Raw genomic sequence first — 9,210 nt, 5'->3', positions numbered from 1 at the left:
TGTTCATTGTCAAAATTCATAATTGAAGGAAAATGCTAAATTTCAGAGCAGTAAAGATATACTTCTTCTTCCGTTCAAGCACAGGGTCCCTCAGAAGTCTATCCATGGATCCCTTGGCTGTTCATAGACCCCAGATTAAGAACCTCTAGTTTAAATGATCTTTGAAGTCCCTCCAAGTTTTTTGACTAAGCCCTGGTTAGTGTCAGTGAGTGTGACATGGTAGGAAGAACACTTGATTTGAAGTTCTAGGTCCCAGGTTTGAATTCAGGCTCTGTCTCTTACTACCTGTACAGCTTTGGACAAGTCACTGGACATTTCTAGGCCTTAGTTTGCTCACCTATAAAAAGATGAAATGATCAATTGGTCATGTGATCTCTAAGGCCCCTTCTCGCTCTAAAATTCCGCAAACTCCAGGCTCTGCACATATTGAATCGCTAGCCCCAAACTTCCCACCATCCTCTTCTGCTGCCAGGAAGATATCTCTCACCCCACCTTGATTTTGAATCCCCATCTGTTTATATTCTCATCCTAGCCAGTGGTTTTAAAATGTCATACAGTTTATACAATAAGAGCAACGTTGTAAAGACAAACAACTTTGGAAGACTTAAGAGTTCAGATCAATAATCAGTGACCAGCCATGATTCCAGAGGTTTGATGATAGAAGCATGCTACCCACCTCGTGATGGAGAGCTGACAGTTACAGAATGAGACATACAGGTTTAGGCGTGGGAATTCACTTTGCTTGGCTGCGTGATTGTTAAAAGGGCCTAGGTTTTCTTTCTTTCTTTTTTTTCCCCAGTGGAGGGGAGAGATAATAGGTTTTTGTAATTGAAAAAATTAAATTTAAGAAAAAAAGAGAATGGCATATTAGAGATCAACCATTTAATGCAGGGAGAAAGTGTCTTCCACCTTTTGTCTCTCCCTCTTTTCGAATGCTACTTTATCAGAGATGAAGGAGAGTCAATCATTCATTCATTCACTCCTCTTCCAGTATCCCTCTACATTCATCTCTAAAGCCAGGAGGAGCTGATTGGATCTCCCAGATAGGGACCAGTCTTGTTTTCCCAATGATAGTATCCCTCTTGTCTACCCTAAGAAGGGAGACACAGCAGATGTATCTCATGATAGGCCAATGCTCACACTGGTGCATGCGTGTGGGTGCACGTGTGCGCACACACACACACACACTCACACGCTGAGACAGGGAGAGAGGAGTTAGGTAGACAAAGGAAAGACGGAATAGCAGCTTATCTTGGGATCATCTTCTCCCTCCCTCTCATCTCCAATTTCTTCTTGTCCCCCCTACTGGAAATGTGAACCTGAACCAAGCCTTTACCCTTAAAAAAAACCCTTCATCTGACCCTGCTGTCCCCTCAAGTTATTGTTCTTTATCTCTTCTTTCTTTCGTGGCTAAATTTCTAGAAAGAATTATCTATACTCATTATGCTGCTTCTCAGCCTTCGCAATTCAATTCAACAAGCATTTGTTAAGCACCAATATGCCTGGGACTGTGCTAGGCACTGCGACTGCAAAGATGGAAACAATTTCTCCCCTTAAAGAGACTATGTTCTGTTGGAACCTGACTTTTGATCTCACTAGTGAACTGAAACTGCTCTCTCTAAGTTACCAAGGCAATCTTAGGTACTAAATCTAATGACTTTTTCATAGCCCTCATCCTACTTGACCTGTCTGCAGCTTTTGATGCTCATAACCAACATCGTCACCCCAAACCCTTCCACTGGACAATATCTCCTACCTCTGCTGCCATGATACTGCTCACTCCTGCTTTTCCTCCTACCTAGCCGGCCACTCCTTCCCTGAAGTGGGGGGTGTTGCCCAAGACTTTCTCCTGAATATTCTTTCCTCTTTTCCTGCTCTCTTGGTGATCTCACCAACTCTCATGAGTTCAATGATCATTTGTTTGAAAATAACTCCCAATTTACATATCCAACCCTTTTCTCTCTCCTAAGCTCCAGACTTGTATGATCACCTACCAGCTAGAGGTCTCCACCTAGATATACCATGGGCCTCATAAACTCAACATGTCCAAAATGGAACTTATCCACTCCCCTAAACCTTTCCCTCCTCAAACTTCCTTACATCTGTTGAGGACACTACCATCTTTCCAATCCTTTGGGTCTGACTCCAGTTGTTTTCACTGGCTGTCCTCCGTGCCTGAAACTCTCTTCCTCCTCACCTTAACCTCTGATTTCCCTGGTTTCCTTCAAGTCTCAATTAAAGTTTCTCCAACTACAAGAAGTCTTTCTCAGTCCTTCTTAACTGTAGTTCCTTCCCTCTGAGACCTCTCCCAATTCATTCTCTCTGTCTGTCTGTCTGTCTCTCTCTAAATATATATAAATGTGTATACACACATATATGTGTAGATGTGTATATATATATATATACATATACATACACATACATATATATCCTGATGTATATAGTTGTTAACATATTATCTTCCCAGTAGACTATGAGCAGGACCATTTTTTGCGTTTCTTTGTATCCTCAGTGCTTACTATAGTGCTTGGAGTACAGTAAGTGCTAGTTGACTGACTGATTCTGCATCACTCTTGCCTCCTTCCTCTCCCTCACCCCCAGCTCCATATCTGGTTTGTTGCTAAGTCTTTCTGATTCTACCTGTACTCATTTCCTCTCAAACCCCTTTTCTTTACTCATATCACTAATACACTTAACCTTCATCATTTCTCATCTGGACTAAAACAATAGCTTCCTTATTGTTCTCCCTATTTCCAGATTCTCCCCTTCTCCAATTCACTCTCCACATAGGAATCTAGGGTAAAATGCAAACTCCTCAGCCTGGTATTATGTTTAAAGCCCTTGAAGGTCTGGCATCCACTTCCCTTTCCAGACTTTCTTCATGTTAATCCCCATCATATGCTCTTCATTACAGCTAGACTGGACTCTAGGCTGTTTTATGAACTCACACTCGATCTCTGCCTCTGTGCATTTCTGCTGACTCTCCCCCATGCCTGGAAAATACTCTTTCCTCATTACTTCCTGAAATCGTTGTCCTCCTTGGTCTCGACTCAGTTGTTGGGACCCGTGTAGCCTTCCCTAATCTCTGTTGTAAGCACCCTCTCCCTTCTCAAATATCTTGTATATTTATCTGTGCATATGTTTACTTAGTTATATCCCTCAAGAGAATATAAGCTCTTCAGAGGCAGGGATCATTTTGTTCTTTGTATCTCCAGGAACTGGCAGATGCCTGTTGAATTGAGTTGAGTTGAGTTCTCTGCCTATGGCAGTATGTGAGCTGTTAGGGATAGGGAAGGACCTTGTTCCAAGGTCCAGTCCATGCTGGCCTTCCTCCCTTCCCAGGGTAAATGTGACCTCTTTCTAGATGAGACAGTCTGCCTATCTCAAAGCAAGGTGTCAGGCTTCCTCCCCACCCTGCCTTCCATATCATCCCCTTGTCATGTTCAGAGGTTGGAGGCACTGGCATGGATCAGAAAGAGAGCTAGAATTGAGGTCAGGAGACCTGGGTTCAGATCCTAGTTATGGTATTCATGAAAATTCTTTTCTTCTCTCTGAACCTCAGTTTCTTGATCTGTAAAACAAGTATCAAAATACATTGCCAAATTATCAGGATTTTAAAGAAAATATTGTTTGAACCTAAAAGTTTTATGGAAATGGAAATTAGGCTGAGAATCACAGTATCCCCAAAGTAAAACTCCCACATACCTGAAGACAGCCTTCTCCCCTCTAAACTCCCGCATTCTCCTCCAAACACCATGTTTCTTTTAAGGAGGATGTGTTGCTATCAAATCCAGCTACACTATCCACTACAAAAAATATTCATGTAACCTCATAGTTTGGGGTAGGGATGGGGTGGGAGAAGGATGGAAATGTGCCGGCGTGGTCCTAGCATGGCTGCTTTGGAACACACGAGAATCGCTCTGTGATTCCCAGAGGAGTACACAGGGACTGAGTCCCAGGGCAGATGTGTGTAAGCAGCTCCACTTACTAGTCATCTGGCATTGTCCAAATCATCTCACCTCTATCAACCTCAGTTTCCCCATGTATAAAACAAAGAAGTTGGATTATATGGAACAGTGGAAAAGGCATTTATACAGTGACAGAGGACCTGGATTCAACCCTGTGCCTGCTGTTTATTACTATGTGGCCTTAGACAAGTCACCCAAACTCCCTGTGCCTCAGTTTCCTCAAGTGTAAAATTAGATTATATGGCCTCTGAAGTCCCTTCTAGTCCTGGATTTATGATTCTATCACCAGATGACCCCGCAGGTCCCACCTCACTTTGAAGTTCTATTCTCTGCCTTGTGGAGACTGGAAAGAATTCTAAGGAAAAAACAAGCCTCTTGTTGACTCTGGGGGTCAGGTCAAGGCCCCATTCTCAGGTTAATATTCTAGGGGACAGAGCATATGTCAAGCCCCAAGAAGTTTCCTCCCTTATAGCCCCTCTTCCTCAGACTAGTGGGGTGTATTTAATTGAATGAGACCATGCCAAGTTGCAGTCACCCCCTCCCAGGTTGTTCTGGACCCAAAATCCAGCAGCCTAGCCTGTGAGGCAGCCAAAATCAGGGCCCACCATTGTTCCTGGGCCACATTTCTCTGACAGCTTTGTTCCCTTCCCTGGCATTTTCTTTCTAATAAAAGTTAAGCAGCCAATACAAACACGAATCATCTAAACTGTAGGGAAAACCCAACAGGCTGTGAAAGCCGAGCTCATGCTGGGAAAATGATAGCAAATGGGATATAAAAAGTACAACCCATTGGAAGACACTGGAGGCTTGCATGGGTTCCCCTCCCTACCCTTAGTGGCTCTCTTGGTATTGATTTCAAATAACTGTTCAGGAAGCTGAGCTCCAGGTTTGTGGGAAGGGGGATCTGCCGAGCATACCTCTCTCTTCTGACAGCCCCCAACCCCCAGCATCTCTGAAAGACTGCAGAAGTCACATAAGCCCTGCCTGAAAAACTAGAAAATCGTAGCCGCGGAAGGCCCAGCCTTCCTTCTTCAGCCCCTTGGAGGAAAGATGGTTAGAATTTACTGAGCCTTCAGAATCTTAGAGTAGGACTAGACCCCAGACTGAGAGATAGAAATTAACCCTCTCAGTTGACAGATGGGGAAATGGAGGCTCAGACAGGAGAAGGGAATCTGGGCCCAAAACTTTTTTTTTTTTTTTTACAACTTTATCGTCCACTGATTCCTTCTACATACCCTATCCACCATTGACCAAAATGGACCACTCACAGTTCCCTGGACAGGTCCCTTACTCTTCTTCCTCTATGTCTTTGTTCCCTGCTTCCTCATTCTCTCTGTTGACATCTCACTGATCATTCAAGGCCCAGCTCAGATGCCACCTCATCCAGGAAGTCTTCCTTGGTCCCTCTCCCAGTCCTGCAACCCAAGGTAATTTCTCCCTCCCCTGTGTGTCCACAAAGCTTTGTTTGCACTCTTTCTAGGCACCTATCATGGAATGCCTTATAATTATTTGTACCTTGCCTCACCTTCCTTCTTGACTAAGAATTCCTTAAGGAGAGGAACTTTCTCTTATTTATGATCTTACCTCCTAAAACTTAATGTAGGGTCTTATACATAGCAAATGATGAATGGATGAGTAAGTGAATGAATGAATAAAACTCCTCCTCTCATTTTAACTTCCCTATTACCATTGAGGGCACCACCATCCTCATGGTCACCTCACCTCACAACCTAGATGTAATCCTTGGCTTCTCATTCCTTCTTGAGCCCCTTTATCCAATCTGTTGCCAAGTTCCATTGATTCTACCTCTTCTATGCATCCCCTCCTCTCCTTTGAAACTGCCGTAGTCTCACCTTGATGCAGGCCTTCATCATGTCATACCTGGACTATTGCAATAGCCTGCTAGTTGGTCCCCCTGCCTCAAGTCTTTCCTCACTCCAACCTGGGGGGCTCCCCATTACCTTCATGATCAACTATAAAATCCCCTGTTTGGATTTAAGGTCCTTCATGACCTTGTCTCTTCCTCCCTTTCCAGTCTTCTTGTACTTACACCCTCCCCCTATGTTTACCCTTAGGGTCCAGTGATCCTGGGATCCCTGATGGTTCTCACCCATGACATTCCATCTCTCCCTTTCACTTCCTGTCCCTCTGGCCTGGCTCTCCCTCTTCTTTCTTCCTCCTGGCTTCCCTGGCTTCCTTCAAGTCTCAGCTAACATCCCAATTTCTGCAAGATGTCTTTTGCAATCTCCTGTAGTGTTAAAGCCTTCCCTCTGATATTATTTCCAATTTATCTTGTGTGTATGTATGTATGCATCTATACGTATGTATATATATGCATATATGTATATATTTACATAGTTATTTGCATGCTGTCTGCCCCATTAGACTGCGAGCTCCTTGAGAGCAGGGACTGTTTTTGCCTTTGTTTCTCTGTCCAGAGTTCAGTGCAGTACCTGGTGCTTTGTAAGTGCTAAATACATGCTTGTCGGTTTGACTTGACTTGATTTGATAAATGAATGAATGAATATGCCTTCCCCAAGATCACACCACAGATCAGTGAATGAATAAATATGCCTTGCCCCAAATCACCATAGAGATCAGTTAACGAATGAATGTGCCTTGCCTAAATTCAAGATCAGTAAACGAATGAATAAATGAACACATGACCCAAAATTACATGGCAAATCAGAGAATGAATGAAAGAATGAACATACATTGTCCAAGGTCAGGGTAGAGAAGTTAATGAAAGAATATCCTTTGCCCAAGGTCATATGGCAGATAATGAATGAATGAATGAACAAATGAATGAATGAATATGCCTTATCCCAGATCACATAGCTGATCAGTGACAGAGTAGGAATTCAACTCACTTAGGGTTTGCAAAGGGCTTTCCAAAAGTGAGGGAAAGAAGCCAAGAAGTTGCCTGAGCTCTCCTCAGTTTCCCTCAGAAACAATGTTAAATCAAGCCTCTAAAAGAATTCTGGAGTGACAGAATCCACAAAAAAATAGAGTGAAACAATTTTCCAACCCGAGATAACTTAGAAGGATTTCAGGAAAGGTCTGTCTCACTTGGGCAAAAGGGGAGCACAATGTCATCAGCCTTACTATCTCCTCCAGATGCATCAGAGTCTAGTGGCAAGACATAAGTCAAGATGACTGGCGATGGCCCAGTGGGCTCTGTATCACACTGATGAGATCCACTGAACAGAGTGAGAGAAAAGGGACATTGAATGCCATGTAGACAACTAAACCTAGATGGGTTGAGAATACTCCTTTAGGGGAGGCTGTGAATCTGATGTCTCCAGGAGAGGGTCTCAGGGTCTCAGCCAGACTCTCCTGGTGATTCAAGTGGCCACAATTCACTTGTGCGTTATGGCGTCACCTCCCTGATGTCATGGTCCTCTTCAAGAATGAAAGACAAAGAACAACAACAACATTGGGCTCCTTTCAGGTCTTTGTTTCCTGTTCCTAAGTTCCGAGTTGGGGGAGTGAAGTATGAGTGGGGAAAAGATGCAAAGATCTTCTAGGTTGAAGTAAGCACAATTGTTCCTCTGTGGAAAGATCATGGTTGAATTATTTGGAAATCTGGATTTTAATCCTCTCTCTTTCCCTCACTTGCTGAGAGACCTGGTGAAAGTTATTTCCTCTTTCTAAGCCTCAATTTTCTGCTTTGGAAAATGAGGAGGATGGACTTGATCATTAATGACATCTCTCTTAGACCCGCCATTTTATGTTCCACTAAGATTCCTCCCATTTCTGCCATAAAGGATTTTGCTTTGGCCCAAGAAACCTTCATCTTTAAATAGCTCCTTACTCATCACCTACTATGCTTAAGGCCCTGTGCTAGAAGCTGGAAGTACCAAAAAAAATCAATACTAGCTCTACCCTCAAGGAGCTTATAGTCTGCCAGGGAAAATATAGTACTTGCCATACTCTTTTATAACATGGTCTGAATCTTTTCCCAAAAAATATTTACAGCCTGGAAGCAAGATTTTGGAATATTGTAACTTGCCTCAGTCATTATTTCTCTCTCTTTAATCTTGTTCCCATCTCCATGTCTTCATGCCTGCCATGTGGCATCTGAAGTGATCCCCAGCCCCTCTCTCAGGTCACCTGGTAAAACACTTCCTTCCCTTCCAGGGCCAGCCCAGGAGCCAATTTCTCCACGAAACCTTCCTGAATATTTCTGGCTAGACGTGATAACTTCCTTCCTCCCAGTCAGTTAGCAGTTATTAATTGCTTATTAAATGCCAGGCACTGGGTTAAGCATCAGGGACCAAAAGAAGGACAAATAAATAAACAAACAACTCAGTTGCTGCTCTCAAGGAACCCATGGACTAAGGGGGCTGACAACATTAAAACAACAATGTACAAATAAGATCTATGCAGGGGGAAGTTGGGAGCGGTCCAGAGGAGAAGCACAGAGATTAAGGAAGAATAGAAAAGTCTTCTTGCAGAAGATGAGACTTTGGTTGAGATTTAATGGAAGCCAGGGATACTAGCAGATAGAAATGAGGAGGGAGAGAGTTCCAGGAATGGGGAAACAGTCAATGAAAATGTTCAGGGCCTGGAGATGGAGTGTTGTATGGGACAAACAGTCAGAAGCCCAGGGTCCCTGGATTGTACTCTAAGTACATTTCAGGGAGTAAAGTATAAGAAGGCTGGAAAGGTAAGAAGGTACCAGGTTATGGAGGACTGTAAAAGCCAAAAAAGATTTTATATTTGATCCTGGAGGTGACAGAAAGCCACTGGAATTTATTGAATAAGAGGGTGACATGGTTATATCTGAACTTTAAGAAGATCAATTTGACACCTGAGTGGAGGATGCATTGGAATAGGGAGAGACCTGAGGCAGGCCGGCCAACCAGCAAGTTGCTACAAACTCTTCATTTGAATCATTCTATCTTAATCACGCTCGGACTTGTAGAATAGTTCTTGATGTTTATCTCTATCTTTTCCCTTCTTCTCCACTAGCCTGGGAATTCCTTGAGGGCAGGGACCATGCCTTATTTCTCTTTGTATCTCTATCACTATCAGTGCCCAGGACTGTGGGGTCTTCATAGAATAGATGTTAACTAAGCATTTATTGGGTGGATGGATGGCTAGGTGGATTAATGGATGGATAGATGGATGGATGGATGGATGGATGGATGGATGGATGGATGGATGGATGGATGGATGGCTGGATGGCTGGATGGCTGGATGGATAGATGGATGGATAGATGACTGGCTGGCTGGATGG

The sequence above is a fragment of the Vombatus ursinus genome, unplaced genomic scaffold (assembly GCF_900497805.2).
Source record: "Vombatus ursinus unplaced genomic scaffold, bare-nosed wombat genome assembly UNPS02009770.1, whole genome shotgun sequence".
Classification (NCBI taxonomy): Eukaryota; Metazoa; Chordata; class Mammalia; order Diprotodontia; family Vombatidae; genus Vombatus; species Vombatus ursinus.
The sequence above is the reverse complement of the archived record's forward strand: the minus strand, read 5'-3'. Positions refer to the sequence as shown.